The sequence below is a fragment of the Giraffa tippelskirchi genome, chromosome 1 (genome assembly GCF_054371585.1).
Source record: "Giraffa tippelskirchi isolate mGirTip1 chromosome 1, T2T-mGirTip1v1.2.pri, whole genome shotgun sequence".
NCBI lineage: Eukaryota > Metazoa > Chordata > Mammalia > Artiodactyla > Giraffidae > Giraffa > Giraffa tippelskirchi.
In genome coordinates this window covers 54,432,837-54,449,436 of record NC_137275.1, presented here as the reverse complement: position 1 = coordinate 54,449,436, position 16,600 = coordinate 54,432,837, and the positions used below count along the sequence as shown (strand labels likewise).

At 45.1% G+C, this 16,600-nt stretch overlaps 1 protein-coding gene across 2 annotated transcripts in view; it reads left to right on the top strand.

Moving 5' to 3' along the window:
• Positions 1 to 7,844: 7,844 nt before the first annotated feature.
• The window catches only part of KLF3 (KLF transcription factor 3), a 35,488-nt gene continuing 26,732 nt past the window's right edge, over positions 7,845 to 16,600 (top strand). For both annotated transcript variants that reach the window (XM_081592801.1, XM_081592808.1), the window contains exon 1: positions 7,845 to 8,126. The gene's annotated coding sequence lies outside the window, so the exon portion shown is untranslated. The remainder of the gene's footprint in view (positions 8,127 to 16,600) is intronic.

The following is a 16,600-nucleotide window of genomic DNA, read 5'->3' as shown; positions in this document are numbered from 1 at the left end:
TGAAGACTCCAAAATGCAGTGTGCAGCCCCCCTCTAACTCCAGTAATGAAGTTATAGCACTGTTATCACCTCCTCCATGAAGATTTTTGGGAATTTCCAGACCAATGCGATTTCTTTTGCAAAACTATAAGCTCCTTGAAGACAGGGCCCAAACCATGCAAGAATACTCATAGCTTTTGAATGAAGCAATTTACCTTTTTATCCTTTTAGGGCCCATATCATGATTCTTTTCTAAATTTTACTTATTCTATTCTACACTGTGTAATAATTAAGCAAATATATATATATTATCTCAAATCCCTTGAATACAGGGATCATATACTTATTTCCAACTCTTCTACATCCACCTCAGATCATGAATGTTCACCAGTACTTACCAAGCTAACTTCCAACCAGAATTTAAAGGCCAGTAAAATTTCCATAATGCAAAGGAGAGGATTGGAAACATAGTCAGCTTCATTCCAAAACAAGCTGAAAAATGGGAAGTAGTTTATCTTACTTTGTGGGTCTCCCATTCTCTAATCTCTGCCTCCTAGAACAGAGAAATCTAAATATTCCCCAAAATAAAAATAAGTTACATTCTATACCTTTGTATGTGTAGGTCATTGATTTGGAAATTACAATTGATTTCCTTTTAAAATAGTATTATAGGGACTTTCCTAGTGGTCCAGTGGCTAAGATTCCATGCTCCCAATGCACGGGGCCCAAGTTCAATCCCTGGTTGCAGAAGTATATGCCACATGCTGCAACTAAAAATTCATATGCTACAATTAAACATCCAATATGTCACAACTAAGACTTGGTGCAGTCAAATAAATAAATATTAAAAAGGAAGGAAATCATATTATAAATAATGTTTAAGGCCTCCAATAAGTCTCCCAAAGCCAAGTTCAACTCTCAATGAAAGAGAAATAGTATGTTGCAAGAAAAAGTAGAAAAATTACTTACATATTTCACTAGTACAATAACTAATAAAAACAACCAAATATAAGTGATTATTTTTAACTTGAATAATCATGATTCAAGGAAAGTAGATTTAACTATATGAAATGGATGATCTATCAAATCATTTTCTCCCGGTTGCTGGCATTCACCAGTCTCTTGGGAAATGAAGATGTGGCCCAAGGACCTGAGTCTTAATCTTGATTCCCAACGCTGGCTCCAATTCTGAGTAATTTCAAGATCCACATGGAACCATGTTTAATATTTGGTTCATTCTTTCCCTCATCTCCTCATTTCCAGGTATATTCTCCACCCCCTTCTCACCTTTCACTCCCACAGCCACACCCTGAATCATGCTATCCCCAGGGACTGCAACAATTTTAAATGTTAAACTCACATATCCCCACTCTCTGGCTACTAACCACCTAACCTTCCAGACCATTCACTTTATTATTCCCAACACATCCACTCTTCAACTTATTTGAAATGTTCAGTTCACTGATCCATTGACCAGATCTCTAGAGTCTCCTCCTGTTTTATCTCTCCAACTTAGATTCCAAGATCCAACATTTCAACTATTTTTGTACTACTGTCCTTCAATTATATTGTTTTGACAAACATAATCCAGGACAATTTCAACTGTCCACCTACACAAGAAATGCTGCGAGTTCTTGGGGTGGGAGCACAGGACATATGTTCAGTTTGATCTTTATTAAAAGTCATGGTCACCTAACTCAACCTCAGTATTTCCTGGCATTCCTAAATTGGATGGTTGGATGGATAATATAGGTGAAAACTTGTAGAGATGCTAAAGAGAAACTCTGCAACCTTTGCAATGCTTTCAAGATGAGTGACCCTTAGTTTAGCATTTCTAATTTTACTTCAAAACATATGGATTTGCAATTTTGAGAAAGAAAAAAGTTGACGGCATCACAACTTCTGGCTTTAAAGTATATTACAAAGCTATAGTAATCAAAACAAGATGGTACTAGCATAAAAACAGATATATAGAACCATGGAACAGAATTGAAAAGCCAGAAATAAATTCACATATACACAGTCAAGTAATATTTGACAAAGAAGTCAAGTACACTCAGTGGAGAAAGTATAGTCTCTTAAATAAAAGTATTAGAAAAACTGGATACATACATGCAAAAGAATAGCCTGGCCTCCTATTTTATACCCCTCATAAAAGTTAACTATACATGGATTAAAGAGTTAAATATAAGACATGAAAACATAAAACTACTAGAAGAAAACATAAGCGAAAAACTCCTTGACACTGGTCTTGGAAATGATTTTTTGGCTATGACATCAAAAGCACAAGCAACAAAAGAAAAAATTAACAAGAAGGATTGCATCAAACTAAAAAGATTCCCACAGCAAAGGAAACAATCAACAAAATGAAAAAGAAACCTATGGAAAGGAAGAAAACATTTGAAAATTATCTATTTGATAATGGGTTAATATCCAAATCATATAAGGAATTCACATAACTCAATAGCAAAATACAAAAACAAACAAAAAATCAATTTTAAAGTGGGCAAAGCACTTGAATAAATGTTTTTCCAAAAAGGATACACAAATAGCTAACAAGTGCATGAAAAGGTGCTCAACATCACTAATCATCAGAGAAATGCAAATCAAAACCACAATGAGATATCACCTCACACCTGTCAGAATGGTTATTATAAAGAAACACAAGAATAACAAGTGTTGGTGAGGACTGGCGAGAAGAGAACCCTTGTATATTGTTCATGAGGATGTAAATTGATACAACCACTATGAAAAACAGTGTGGAAATTCCTCAGAAAGCTAAAGATAGAACTACCATATTATTCAGTAATCTCACTTCTGGGTATACATCCAAGGGAAATGAAATCACTTTCTCAAAGAGATATTTGTACTCCCATGTTCATTGCATCATTATTTATAATAGGCAAGATATAGAAACAACTCAAGTATCCATCAGTAGATGAATGGGTCAAGAAAATGTGATACATACACACACACACACACACACACATACACACACACTAGAATATCACTCAGCCCTTTAAAAGAAGGAAATTCTGGGGACTTCACTACTGGTCCAGTGGTTGGAAGTCTGCCTTGCAATGCAGGGACACAGGTTCAATCCCTTGTCAGGAAACTGGGATCTCACATCCCTCAGAGCAAGTAAGCCCATACACCGCAACTGGAGAGTCTATTCAACACAGCGAGGGATCCCACATAACACAGTGAAGATCCTGTGTGCTGCAACTAGGACCCCATGCGGGCAAAAAAAAAAAAGGAAATTCTGCCTTTTGCAACAACATGGATGGATTCCGAGGGAATTATGCTAAGCAAAATGTCAGACAGAGAAAGACAAATACTGTATGATCTCACTTACACATGAAATATGAAAAAGCCAAACTCATAAAAACAGTAGAGTGGTGGTTGCCTGGAGCTGGGAGATGGGGGAAATGGAGAGATGCTGGTCAAAGGATATAAACTTCCAGCTCTAAGATGAAGAAGGTCTGGGGATTGAATGTACAGCACGGTGTAGATAATAAACAAATTGTATTCTCTACTTAAAAGTTGTCAAGAATACGTTTTAAATGTTATCACCATCACCACCCCCCCAAAAAAAAAGGTGTGAAGTGATGGAGGTGTTAACTTTATTGTAATTATTGTTGTACCATTTTGCAATATACATGTCTATCTAATAATCATACTGTACATCTTAAACTTACATGTGTTATAAACCAGTAACATCTCAATAAAGCTGGAATAAAAAGAAAGAAGAAAGAAAACATGTTTTCCTTTAAGGTAGATGTGTCTGTGTTGCTCATAATTTCACGAGCACATGACACTTTTCTGCCTTCATAATTTGGTCCATCATCACACAAAGAGAAGAAACTTTCCTGGGAGGAACATGGAAAAGCTCTGAAAGAGAGTGGAGGAGGAAGAAAGAATCTCAAGAATATGTGTTTGTGTGTCAGAAAGAGATTGCCTGAAACAGAACTGTGATACAAGCCCTGAAAGAGAACCTGGAGGTGTACCGTGGCTTGTATCCATTAGGCTCTGAAGCAATCTCAACATAGTGCTATTGTTTAGTTGTCATCCATTAATCAACAAATACTTTTGGAAAACTTATATTTGCCAGACACTGTTCCAGAAGTTTGGGAAACAGGAGTGAAGAAGACAATGCCCTTGCTCTCATGGATCCCAGGTTCTAATGGGAAAAAAGTTGGGTTGTTTTTTTGCTTGTTTGAAGTAAGGACAGCTAGACATCGAATGAGGAAAGGAGGGATATTCTAGATTGTGTGGTCATTCCTAAAGAGGTTATATTTGAGCTGAAAACTAATATTGAAGAAAGAGCTATCTGTATGGAAATCTGAAACCGTGCCTTTTCCTTATGAATACAAGATGGGTGCCATAGCTTCAAGCATCACATCCTCACATAATTTCCAAAGTAGGTCTGATGGTTTATCCTTGCAAGAGTTTCCTTTCATCAGGAAGAAACATACTTCCCATAAACACCAGCACACTTCCCTTCAGGTCCCACTGGTGGCTAGAACAAGGTCACATATCTACTCTCTGAACACATCAATGATTGGCTGGGAGCAAGGATGCTGGGGCTAGGAAGGGGTATCCTTGCCTGAGCACATGCTGCCCCAAACCTAAACCAAACTGGCCTGCTGTCCTCAAAGAGCAACAGTGAAGTAGCTACTGCAAGGACCACACAAGAGATATTTCATTTACTTAGGATTTATGGGTTCATCCAGCACCTCAGCTTGTGTAAGGCATTGTGCTAGTGTTAGGAATAAAAAGAACACTTAAGACACCACTTGTACCATCTCACTCTACTTCCCTTACCCTCCCCCTTACTATTTCAGAGGTACATGGCCACTTGCCACCCTGAAGCCTCCTCTCATCTTTTCAGCCTAAATGACTTCTTCTCAATTCATAGCTCACATTTATTCATTTTACAAATATTCATCGAGCATCTGAGTCATTGGGATACAATTTTGCTAAAAAGACACGGTCCATGCCCTCACAGAGTTTCTAGTTCAGTGCTGTAAAGAGTTAAATAGTCAATTACAAGAAAGAATAAAAAGTGTTAACAAGAGGTGAAGTCTGGGTGCTCTCAGAGCACTAAGGAGCCACCTCCACTTGTTCAAAGGGACGGCAGTAAGAAAAGACATTTTACTGAAAATGTCATTTAATATTTATTTATTAAATAATAAATTTAACTAAATAACCAAATAAATTTAACATTTATTTAGAGGATGAATAGAAATTTAGGGAAATGAGAGTGGAGGTAAGGAGTCGGGGAGAAGCTGAGGAGGCTAGTCCATCTAGAAAAAAAATGAGCATGTGCAAAGGGCCACAGGGGGAGAGAGAGAGAGCTGGAAGAAAAGAAAGTGTTGGAGAAAAGAGTGGAAGGGCAGAACAGGGAGAAATGAGTTTATAATAATAAGTGGAGGCCAGGTCAACATGGAGGCTAAACTCAGATTTTATCAGCAGAGAAGCCACTGAAGGGTTTGACATGTTTAGGTTTGCCTTTTAGAAAAAGGCAGACTTAATCCTTTGCTCCAGTCCCTAACTTAAAGTTCAGCCACGCTGCAAACAGGATGACCAACAAGACACTGTGGGAATGGGTTGGGCCGGGGTGGTGGCCAAGGAGCGGTGGCCAAGGAGTGGGTGGGGACTGAGGAGGTCTGGGATTGAGTGAACCGCAGGGCTGTGACCAGCAAGGCAGGGGAGGAGTTAAGGAAGACTTCAGGCAGTTCTGGTTTGGGCACCCGGAGAGATGGTGGTGTCCTTCACTGGATGGATTCATTCTTGTGCAAGTTATGTTTGAGCAGTCTCCCACAGGGCACTGAACATGGTGTGTTCATTAATTAACCTTTTTTACGACTTTTCTCTTCCCTCCTGCATCTTTCACATCAAAGACACTCCCTACTTTTCTTGAATAACGCTTTTTTTAGATAGACCTACTTCACTCTTCAGGTTTTCATCATTCTGTGTCCCTTGAGTGAAGCCTGCTTCTTGAGTCTCTACCATGAGCCAGGCATGGAAATGCAAAACAATTTCATAAGTCGTCACTAATGTTTTTTCAGCTAATACAAATCTAAGGCATCCGATCAGACATTTAATGATGGCAACGATCAATAAGTTGCGATTAGTAATTGACACAAATCCAACTTTTTTCCTTGCACTTGTCTTTATTCACTAAGAAAAACAAAACAAAAACCCTCATTCTTTTACATTTTAAAGATTAGTTTTATGGGACAGAAGGATGGCACATAAACTAGTGTCAGTTCTGGGTGTTTTCCACGTGGTCTTTTATGTATATGCTTTCTTTTTTTTTTTTTCACAATAAGCAATTTCACTACTTGAGGTTACCCAGTACTAATTTTATAATATTGTGTAGTTACACGCTGGGGTTCCGAATATACGGTATTTCTATGTTTTCAGTAGTACCATGCCTGGATGAAGCATCAAAGTGAAAATGGTGAACTTAAAGGGCCTTTAAAACATCTTGAAGCAATAACAAGCCATAGACTGCAGCAGGGGCGTTTTTAAACAGTGCACAAGACTAAAAGAATTGAACCAATTTGTCTTTTGTTCTTCTTATTGCATTCTTTATTACATTAATACTGTTTAAAAAGAAACTCAAAAAGCATTAAACTTGGGTACCAAGCTCTGCAAAGTCCTCCCAGGGGCCTGGCTCCCGGGAAGGCCCCCGAGGACGCTCGCCCTCGGTCCTGGGGAAGCGACATGTAAGGAAATGTCCCCGCTCCTAGCCCTCGGCTCGCCCCAAGGTCTCCATCCAAGCGGGAGGATCTGGACCGAAGTTTGCCAAGTTTTCCGACAAGCCCGGCTGAGCAAACGCCGCTGCGCCCGGTCGCCGTTTCGCTCCAGCGGCAGGCCCGGCCGTGGGAAGTTTGCTCGGGGGTATCCGGGCCTTCAGAGAAAAGTCCCCGGGAGGCGGGGGCGCCACCGGCCGGGCCGCACCTCCCCCCCGGGGCGGACGACAAGGAGGGGCCCGGCGCCCCAGGCACAAAGAAAGCGCGCTGGAGGATGGTGAATGACCTTGGAGACGCAGGACCGTTTTAGGGCTGCAGTCACCCCAACTGCCCTCCCTTTCCTCGCCGTTCTGTCTCTCCCGAATCCGCCCGGGTCCACCCGCTGCAACACCAGCGGTGCCCTTTTCTGGTTTTTCTTTAAGAGAGTTGTCCGCGCTGGCCACTGGGCCCAGCCCTTCCCACCGCGCCCGGGGCCGCCCTTCCAGCCGGAGCCGTCTGATTGATGGCCCCGACCGCCCCAGGTCCCCCGCCTCGGCTAGCCCGCGAGCCCGGCTGTGTGTCTTGGAAGCAGCGCAGCGGGCTGCTGCCCTGTGACGCCCGGAGCGGCCAGCGCCGCCCTTCCTTCCCCCCAGGCTCGGGCGGCGGCGCGGCGGCGGGGCCGGGCCGGGCGGGGCCGCGGGCTCCGGGGCCGAGGGCGGAGGGCGCCGGGAGGGGGCGCGGGCGGGGACTCCGGGGGGGGGAGGGGAGGCGGAGGGCGGGGGCCGCGCACGCCCAGCCCCACGGCCGCGCCGCGCCTCGCGGGACAGGTTGGGCCGGCGGGGCGGCGCCCGGCTCCGGGGAATAATGAGTGTCTGTCAGGCCGTCCCCGGGTGACTGGGCGGGGCGGGGCGGAGGCGGCGCGGGAGGCGGGGGTGGCGGGGGAAGGGCGCAGGGCGGGGTGCGTGTTTGCGCGAGTGACTCGGCCGACCCCTCCGGCGGCTGCCTCCACCCAAGTGGGTGGGGACCCGCCCAGCCCGGGCGGCCGCGGCGGCTCCCTCTCCCCTCCCTGACCCTCCCACCCCGCGTCCCAGCCTCTACTTACCCCGCCAGCCCTGGGAGGCTCGCAGAGCGAGCGGCGCCGGCGTCATGTGACTGCCCGGAGTTGGTGCCAGGAGCCAGAGGGGAGCCAGGAGCGGAGCCGCGCGGAGCCCGGGCCCGAGCCGGAGCGCTGCGCGAGCGCCCGCCGAGCCGAGCCGCGCCCGCCGCACGCGCGCCTGTCCCCGTCCCTGTCCCCTGCGGCCGCCGCCCGTACTGGAGCGCTGACACCACTGCATCCGCGGGGTTCCAGGCAGCCCGGATCCGGGCCTTTATTTCTCGCCTGCAGAGCTCAGCACCGCGCCTCGAAAAGTAAGTCCCCTCTCTCTCACCTTTCCTTCTCGCCCCGACTCCCGCTGCCCCCCTTTTCGGCAAGTCCAGTTTCCTTTTTTTTTTTTTTCCCGGGGAGGGGGGAACGTGCGGTGAATGGGCTGGGGGTGCAACGCGGAGGTGGGGGCGCCCCCGGGCTTGGGAAAGTGCAACAGCTCCTCGCAGCCGGGGGCGGGGGTGGAGGAGGAGGCGAGGGGGAGGGGGGCCCCCGGGTTCAGCGGTGGAAAGTGTGGGATTGGGGAGAACCGCGGTGCAGATCTGCGGGAGCGACGAGCGAGGCCAGCGGTGCCCGCCGCGGCCCGGGATAGGGCGCGGGGCGGGGGCTCACCTGTGTGGTCCCCCTCCCGCCTCCCGCCTGCCCGCTCGCGATTCCCTCCAGAGCCCCAGAAATCTCAGTGTTCTCCGCGTGTGGCAACGCTGTTTGGAGAAAGGTAGCGCCGAGGCCGCGCGCTCCTGCTCCTCCCCCTCTTCGTCCCCCACCCCCCGCGCCCTCCCCCTCCCCGCCCCCCGCCTGCGCCCCCTGCCGCCCCCCTTCTTGGACTGGGCTCGCTGCTGCTCACCCGTCGCCGGAGCAAACTTGGAGCAACCTGGCCGGCCCTCTGGGAAGAAACTTGGGGCGATCGGGAGTGGAGGGAGCATCCCATTCTCGGTCCTGGAGTCCAGGAGCTGGCCAGGGCGTCTGGATCCCTGAGGGCAGGGGAAAGAGCTGGCCGGGTTTGGAGAGTCGCCCTCGGGTGCAAGGAGAGAACCTGCCGCAGTGTCTGGAGGAAGGATTGCAGCGTGGCTGGAGGCGGAGAACGCCTTAGGCAACTGCCTGCAGTGTTAGGGACCCGAGCCGGGTGGGGACCGAGGGAGGGATCTCTGGACCTGGACGCTTGGGACCTACCTTTGGAGATGGCAGACAATACCTGGAATTGTCATAGCTGCTTCTTTGGCAGATAAAAGCGAGAACAGTATTCTACTTTAAATTTTACTGCAATTTATAAAACTAGATGAAGAACGTGTGAATGGGACTTTTTTTTCTAAGCCAGGTTAAAGGGAAATTGGTAATTGCTCACCTTCTTGTATTTCACTACAATAAACATTGTACACTGAATTTGTTTTTTACTAACTCAGAATGTATTTTTCGATAGCTCATCCAAGACATTTTAAACATATTGATTATATTCTTATTAGAGTCTGGTGTGTAGAGAAAAGTACGAAGTGGTATTCTGACTTCATTTAGATTTAGTGTCTAATTATTAAACAAAATCGAGTAGGGTATAGGGCAGTTGTTCATTATAGGTTATTCCACAGAACAATCTTGTGCCGGCCTTTTCTGAGTGCTTTATATGTATGAGTTTGAGGAGCGTTTTTAAAAGAGAAATTCATCTGGATGATGATCTGCATAACCCAAGAGAAGACTTGCTTTTAGGGGAAAAACAATTTTATGATACTAACTTCTTGAAAATTTTGTGAGTTAGTAGTATTTTTTAAAGAGTGGATGTGTTTCTTCCGTGAAACATGGGGTATGGAAGTTGACTTGATTCTGTTCACAGAAACCTTAAATGGAATGTTTGATGAATTTCATTCAGCTCCCTAAAGAAGCTGATATCTGAATTTCTACAGTCAGTGGGGTTTGCTGCAGAACTGTTAGAAAAAAGCAGCCTGATGTACCATGGGTGAGGTCAATGAAAATAGACTATAAGGAGCATTCTGTCTGCCTGAAGGAAAATGCAAGTATGAAAATCCTAACGTGAGAATAACAAAACTAACTGCTTAGACCACAGAACCTTGTCAGATGTAAAACATGGCAACATAGCTTTGGAGAAAGCTATTGTTTTTTTCACTGCAAAGTTTCTAAATTAAAACCCAACCTTCTGGTTGCTATGGACACGGTGATGCCTTTTTTTTTTTTGCCTTTTTTTCTTTTTACCTGTAGTTATATCTACACACAGATTCTTAAATCTCTGTTAATGGGAACCTAGTTAAACAGTACTGGCTAACAAAATAAAGAGAAATAATGGGGAAAGGACTAGTGAGTGGATTTTGCTACCTTACAAATACCTGAAGGAAAATAGACATTTTAGAACATCTTATAAAAATCGATACCCTGTTCTACAGATTGTATAACAATTTTTCTATTGGATTAAATGAAATATCAGGAACAGAATTGCATTCTCAAAAAGTGGATTTCTGTAGATGTGTGTACATGTAGAACAGATGTGCAGCGGTGTGCAAATATCTTTGTAACTTTGCAGTTGAAAAAGACTGAAAATTTGGGATGACTCTAAACGTCTCCACACTCTTTGTCTTGGGATTTAGTTCTGTGGTTCAGGAACACTCAAAATTGGTCCCATTTCGGTTATGTGGGATGACCCCAGTGTCATCTGAATTCTCAGCTGCAGTGCTCTCTCCTTTTCCTCCTGATGCTCTGAGACTGTGCAGTATGCATTACCCCAACCCAGAATCTGACTGTAGCTAGACCAGCCATTGGGATGGGGGAGAAAGAGACAAAAGAAATTGGTAGGGAGGCTGGTGTTAATTAGGAAGGTTGCTGCTGCTTGAATATGATAAAATCACATGTTCCCTTATGATGTTTACTGTATGTGGAAGCTCCTATTTGTAAATAGGGCAGGTCTCCTGTATAAAGCTGGTGTTATTATTCACACCCATAGAACAAACACCTCCACCCCCCTGTTGTTGTCTTAAAAAACTCCAGCTGCTCATGAATATAGGGTCAGGGAGGGCCGGCTAAATGTTTCTCTGTGCTTTCTCTCCAGCACAGCCAGCAGAGCTGTTTCCTGTTCTTTGTTTCAAGGCTGGGGTTTGCGTCATACATTCCAAGTGGCATATGTGTGCTCTTTCCTGTTTCAGGCTGTTTTCTGGTAGATCAGTAGCCCAGACCAGGCCATGGTCCCTGCCCTTAAACTCCCTGTCCCCACCCAGGGAGTTATCATGTCTCCACACACTTAGGATTGCCTAAGATGCCTGTGTTATGTCATAATGACAAAAGTCAGTTAACCTTTTTACGTACACCCTTTGCTCCAGTGTGTTTGTATAGGTGAATAAGTACTTTTACGTTTTTTTTATAGTTTATCAATGCGATTTCAAGAAGTATGTGTGTGTGTGTGTTGGCTGGAAATCTAAAGGAGGTTGTTTTGTTTTTCCTTCTTGTTTTGAGTATTGATTTGGCGATAGGCATTTTGCCCTGGAGCTGTCAATTTTGGATGGGGTTACACCTTACAGTTCAGAAGATCTAGCAGGATCTGAAGGATGTGGCTCATATTGCATTTACTACCGGACACTAGGCATAGGAGGCTTCACTGAACGGAGAACTCAAGCAGTCTTGGACTGCTTGTACTGACTTAAAAGAAGTCTTGCTTATGTTTTAAGGGAGAAATCGTGTATTGAAATAAATTATAAGATGTATTGAGAGCGCTACAGGATTATTTCTTTTTAAGGACAAAGATTTTACTGTATCCTACATCTGATTTCCAAACTGTTTTAAGAATAAAATGCTCAAAGAAAAGGAGAACTGGAATAAGTTCATTTAATGATAGTTTGGAAATGTTTAACCTAATATTTTGAAAACAGAAGGAGAATGCTCTTTGTTTTTGTTTTACAACAGCAACTTTCTCATAATCTCCGCCCTACCCCACCCCCTTTTTCTTCTTTGGTATATTCTGTCAGTTGTGAGTAAGCAGATTTCTGGGTTAACTATTTAAAACCTGCTTTAACAAGCTATTTTTCTCTTGGTTCTCCAAAAAAAAAGTTTGCATAAAATGGTTGGAAAAGAAAAGTTTTTTGGCAAATTTCTCCCTTAAACTTCTTATGTGGGGATTTTCTCTAAAATCTAGAGGAATTATCTACAGTATTCTCTAATGGAATTAATGGAAAGAGTTTCTGAGGCAGCACATCAGGCCTTATTCTTTCCCCAAATTGGTGATCATAATAATAATAATGTTTTGGTTTTAGCATCTCAACCCATCACATTTTTCCTTAATGGATAAAAAGGAAAATACACAGTATGATATTAAGAAAGCTGCTAGGATCAAATAGTAGGATATTGATAAGCTTCCATGAAAAAAAGATGGCAGTTCAGAAAATTTCAATAAGATTTTCTTCTTTGGAGGAAGCAGACTTGCTATATTAAGTTGCTTGTAGGACAAGAGATCTTTAAACTGAATTCATAAGTAACCCAAATTGAAGTAAGGTTTTTTATTTTAGCTCCAAAGTTGTTAACAATCCAACTAGATTTGGTAGATGGAGTCTTTATTTGGCTTACTCTCAAATCATTCTTTCCTCCCTATTTATAGGGAGAGGAAGGTGGTTAATAGAGATGTTTAGAATCTAATATTATTCTATCAGGAAGTATTCTGCAAGCTTTTAAATGTAAGCTAAACAATTAGGGAAAATTGTACCAATCTGGTAGTTGTTATAATCACCAAAAAAAGTGGAGAGGCGGGGGTGGACGGTCTACATAGAGAACGTAGTCTCTAAACCATGTAAATCATCTACCTCCATCCCCTTCTTTAGATATTTGCCTTCTTCGTGTGTGCAAATCAACATATTTGCTATAAAATGAATAGCTATCTTAAAGTGGCATTTCTCACTCTGTTTTCACACCCAGTTGTGTTTAAGAAAAATAAAGAAAAGCAACCTCACCCTTTAAATACCAGGAATTACATTATTCTGAAAATTGGGTTTCTTTCTGAAGTGCTTCAGTTATCTATGGTGCTAACTTTAAAAAAAAAAGAAAATCCCTAGAGTCATAAAACAATTGATATCTGTATTCCAGCCAGAATTCATGTTGGAGTGAGTTGGAAGGAAAGGATTATGGTGACTTCTACTATTCTCATTTTCAAGCCTGATCTGTCCCCTTATTAGACCCCTTTTCTCATCTGAAACAGTAATGCCAGCTCTGGAGACAGGAAACCAGACGGCAGTCTGCCCTGATAAGGGAGGGCATTGTCTAAGGGAGGGAGCCCTGCTTCCCCCTCAACTCTCCTTCCTTGAAATTTAGTAGCAATAAAAGAGATACAATACTACAAACGCAGTTTCTCAACCAGAACTATGACTGTTTTCTCCCAAAGCAAAAACTGGCTCTGCTTTCTCTGGATAGTCACCATAGTTTAATGGCACATTAGAGAAAACTGTTGGTATATTTTGTGTTTGTTGGTCAGAGTATTTAATAGTAAGGTCCTTTCTCTAGCAAAGCAGGTTGCTAGAGCGATTGGAAACTCATTCCATTGTGTCGGCAGGTCGAATACATTACCATTTCCCCATCTCATTATTAAGGGGAGCCGGAGACCAACTGTAGTCACTTGCGTGGCCCGTCAGCTTCTATGTAACCTTGGGTCTCGCTCTTAACCCTCTCCTGGGAAGGGGGTGCTCCCTTGAGACGCAGCCCCCTTTCAGGAGGACCAGCTTAACCTGGGACACGTCCAAGATGGTGGCCAATCTCTGGAAGGCCTGGAGCTAGTCTCAGCCCAGATCAGTGGAGTTTGGCCAAATCTAGACAGAAGAGATCCAGCGGACACTGAGGTCAGTGCCTTCTACCCAGGAGAGCGACCAGTGGTCCAGTGTGGGGTTTTTCTTCTTTGGCCCATATGCTCTAGTTCTTTTAACTACTGTTGCCTGAGTCTGATCACTGAAATCCCCTCCTTTATCTGTTCTTGCACTATACGCCCTGGTCCTTTACAAAGCTTTGAGCCTCAGAACCACTTTCATTAGTAAGTTCAAGTTCTATTCCAGTTCTCCAAGCAAGGGTGTTTTGTCTCCCAAGTGACGGTTTTCACATTTACTTTGCGTTTCAGAAGATGATTTTCAGACTAGTTCCACTGGCCCCTGGGCAGATTTTCCTTGTGTGACACCTGATGTACAGTCAGTCTTAGGCCCTTGCCCTTCATTTTATCCTAGCATATGAGAAAGGTAGTTTGACATCCATTCATGTATTCATCCCACAAGTATTTATTGAGCACCTACTCATTAGAGCTAATCTCAGATTGCGTGCGGTCATTATTCTCAGTTATGCCACAAGGATATGGAGTAGGTCCCAAGTGATCTAACCTGAAAAGTCATTTTGAAATCATAATTGCCAGCTGGAACCTCCCCATGGCACTGCCTCCCATGGACCAGTGAGGCAGCACACACATCCCACGGCCTGCTGGCCCTGGGGGAATGCCCAAGTATAACATGATTTGACTTCAGAGTGGGTCCCACAGCACAGAGTGGAGCAGAAGAACAGAGTCCTGGGTCTGCAGCAGACACACTTCTGTTCTTGGCTGCAGCTCCCGCCAGCTCGGCGAATTTGGGCGAGTCATTTCACCTCTGTTCCTTCATTTCCTCATTTCTAAAATGGGGATGAGGACCTGACCCTTCCACCTTTGTACAGTTATTATGAGGATTTCCGTATTTACTTGGGTGAAGCTGCCAATTTTTTCTGAGCAGCTTTATGGACCAGTTGCAGGTGCATTGGCCAGGAAGAATAGTTTGCCTAAATTGGGGCCTTCAGACTGTGTCTTTTGATGTTGCATCCAAGCCTGCACTCAGCGAGGGGGAGGCAGCAGCGGCCAGCGGGCAGGAGTTGAGGTCGCCACTGCCATAAATCCACTGCCCCTGGTTCTGGATCCATAATGGACGGACCTGCCTGCAGAACTCTCTGTTCCACTCTAGCTATGGGTCGTGCCCTGTTGCTGGAGGCAGTGGAAGTGAGAGCCAGGTCACCACCAGCCTTGAAATCAGACTGCTTTGGGTTTGCATCCCAGCTCTACACCTTTAACAGCTGTGTGATCTTGGGCAGATTACTTTACCTCTCTGTTTCACCGGTAAAATGAGAAGGTAGTACCTCCCCATATTGTAGGTATGAAATGACACAGTCCTTGTAAAGAATGGGACCTGGAGAGTGCCAGTTATGAAGGTGGTGATAATCAGTAGGAAACCTGTGACATCACTGAGCTCCTGGCTTTCCTTGTTCAATAGAAGTAGCATTGAAACAAAACGAACCTAATGTTTGTTAACACACATATGCACACACGCATGAACACACACTTCAAGTTACCACATTCTTTTCTCTCACTGTCGCCCCCCTCCCCCGCCCCCTGTAATTTAGGTTTAAAATAGAGACCTTGACACTAGACTTGTTTAGAAGAGCTCTCTGGGTGAGTAATAAAAAACGAAGGGTTAAGGTTAGGAGCAATAGGTTTTTTGAGGAAGTTTCATTTAATAGATTTCCTTTAGGTTAGGCCCCCTCGCCCCCTCACTCCTATTACTTTTTTAAGGGAGATTTTCAAGTGCATTTGAAGAGAAAGAGAAGTGACTGGGACTCCTACATCTCAGGGCTTTTATATCTACTCCTTATGCCTGGTAAAACCCTGACTTAGTGAGTGTGCCTGATCTCCTTTGGGGAACAGGGAGGGAACCCCTCTAAGGAGCTGTGAAGTATGCCTGTGCTCAGGTGCTTCCAGTCCCGGTGGTGGTCTTGGACAACTTATTTGGAAGATAGAAAGGCCCACCTATCTAGGTAAGAGGAGGCGGCCTCAGATGGGCCCAGGAGCAATCAGCTGGCTGCACTGAGTGGGGAGGGCCTTGAGCTGGTCTTTGAAGAATTAGGAGGATTTAGATAAGCCGGAAGGGGATGGGCATTCCACTCTGGTTGCCCAGCATCGGGGCCAAAAATGAACAAAGGCTTTGGGGAGCGGGGGCAGGTGGAGGGGGAAACAGGGCAGTCAGAGTGGAGGACTTCTGGTGGAGCAGGGGGCAGCTGGTAGGAAAGGGGGCGCTGAGCATGGTGCTTGAACCTGCTCTGCAAGCCCTAGGGGTATACCTTGGAGGAAAGTTTGGGAGTTTGGAAAAGACTCACCGAGAGCTTTGTGATATATAGGTGGCAAGTGGCAGGTCCTGGGGAGGAATGGTCAGAATGGCTTGGAGGGTCCTAGGGGCAAGCATAGGAGACCAATGGAGGGGAGACCCAGTAACACAGTCTTGAGGTATAAGTGAGAGCCTAGCCACGGCAGTAGTAGAGATAGAAAAGTTGGTGAGAAAGCTTGAAACATGACCTCTAGGATTCTGAGCTGAGTGGCTAGAAGATAAGGCAGATGTGGGGCGCAGCGTTTTGGAGACAAGGAGGAGGATTTGGGTTTGGGGCATGTTGAATTCTCTTACACAGCAGTGGTGCAGAGTGCTTTGCTGTTTGTTAGCTTCTGAAGGGAGAAGTCAGCAACAGCTCACGTTTCCACATCCAGAGGTCCTGTGGCTCTGTGAAGCTTTTAGTGAAGCATCCTCAGGAGCTAGGGGAAGCAATGCCACTTCTTTCTGGTTATTTGCAAGGTTCCAGCCATCGCTGCTGAGGCCGGAATTTCCAGGAACTGGCAGCTGGCTGGAGCCAATTGGTCCCTCCCAGCCTCGCACTCCGAGGGTGGGGCCCCATGGGTGGAGGCCCCTCAGGGTGGAGCGGGGTGGGTCTCCAGTGATAG